The sequence below is a fragment of the Oncorhynchus mykiss genome, chromosome 10, assembly GCF_013265735.2.
Source record: "Oncorhynchus mykiss isolate Arlee chromosome 10, USDA_OmykA_1.1, whole genome shotgun sequence".
In the NCBI taxonomy this organism is placed as follows: domain Eukaryota; kingdom Metazoa; phylum Chordata; class Actinopteri; order Salmoniformes; family Salmonidae; genus Oncorhynchus; species Oncorhynchus mykiss.
The window spans coordinates 36245176-36246810 of NC_048574.1; the positions used below are offsets into that span (position 1 = coordinate 36245176).

The following is a 1635-nucleotide window of genomic DNA, read 5'->3' on the forward strand; positions in this document are numbered from 1 at the left end:
TTAGACCTTTGTCGATAAATTAGGCTAATTAAAATATTTACTGAGAATTATTTCTCTGCAATATATGTCCTAATAGAGACTGTATCACAGCAGGGAGTGCACAAGCAACATTATCAGAAATTGTATGATTTTTTTATTGCTTTCCCTCTCTCATGCTTTTTGTGACATATTTCTGTGCCAAATGTTTCTAACAGGGTCTGTAAGACATTCATCTTGCCTACTTGTCTATATTTCTACCAAATATGCAGTGTACAGTACAGACGTTAGATCCATGAGACATTTAAAATACAAAATGTGTATTCCATTAGGTATTACAGTACATTTCAGAACTGAGATAAGCTACAGTAGTGCTGGGAATGTGCTCTTTGTTTTTGCTTTGAAGTATCACCACGTGCAAATGCCTAACCCTGAAATCTGCACTGTTAACTTTGAGTCTCACCAGCATTTATTTGATGCTTATTTCTTCATCAGTGTAGGGTTGGAAAAGTCATGGTGCTTTTGTGAATGCTTGTTGCTCTTTGCACATTTGTGTCTGCACGTTGGAACGTTGGTAATTCCCAGTTGGAAATATGCAAGAAATTTTTATTTCCTTAAATCCTCTCTCTCTTCTCTCTAATCTTTCTCAAAAATTAAGACTTTGCATTGTATGTCTCAGATGCGAAATGTGTTAAATATTAGCACCACTCCCCCCATTTGTGTGAAGGTTTAGATAGTTTAGATGTATTGATCAAATTCTTTAAACATATCTCTGTGAACTCAGATGCCATTCACCAAAGTACTATTTACTGTTTGCCAACCTACTTTATATTTTTAAGGTGTTTTAATTGGGGGGGATAAACAGCTTGTATTAACAAGAACAATTAGGTAATGTATCATTCGAATTATAACCGATGAAGATGGAAGCTGAGTTGTCTAAACTTTACAAAATGATAATCTACTGGTCTGAGAGTTAAAGCTGCACTTTTGTTTCTCTTACCGAGATTGTGCTTCAAGATTGTTGGGAGGTCGTTTCTTCTTTATCAAAGCCACATTGTTATTTTTTCAATTAAAACAACTGTAAAATGAAAACTGTACAACTGAAACGATATTTCACACAGTGCCTGTAAGGAAATAAAAAAACAATAAAGAAGTTAAGAAATACATCTACATATGTGTTCTGTTTATTTGATTCATCAACATGCATCCTGATAACTTGATGTATGATACCGGTATGTGTGCTACATATCAAATCTGTTTCATCAGTCAACATTTTAATATCATAAAAATGTTTTTTATTTATTTTTTATTTCACCTTTATTTAACCAGGTAGGCCAGTTGAGAACAAGTTCTCATTTACAACTGCAACCTGGCCAAGATAAAGCAATGCGGTGCGACAAAAACAACAACACAGAGTTACACATAAACAAACGTACAGTCAATAACACAATAGAAAAATCTATGTACAGTGTGTGCAAATGAAGAAGAGTAGGGAGGTAAGGTAATAAATAGGCCATAGAGGCGAAATAATTACAATTTAGCATTAACACTGGAGTGATAGATGATGATGTGCAAGTAGAGATACTGGGGTGCAAAAAAGCAAGCGGGTAAGTAATATGGGGACGAGGTAGTTGGGTGGGCTATTTACAGATTGGCTGT

The 1635-nt window shown here is 34.8% G+C and overlaps 1 protein-coding gene across 2 annotated transcripts in view; it reads left to right on the plus strand.

Annotated features, from left to right (window-relative positions):
- LOC110533770 (sestrin-3) overlaps nt 1-1140 on the plus strand; it is a 26949-nt gene extending 25809 nt beyond the window's left edge. For both annotated transcript variants that reach the window (XM_036990176.1, XM_036990175.1), the window contains exon 10: nt 1-1140. This exon is cut by the window's left edge and continues 791 nt beyond it. The gene's annotated coding sequence lies outside the window, so the exon portion shown is untranslated.
- The last annotated feature ends 495 nt before the right edge of the window (nt 1141-1635 follow it).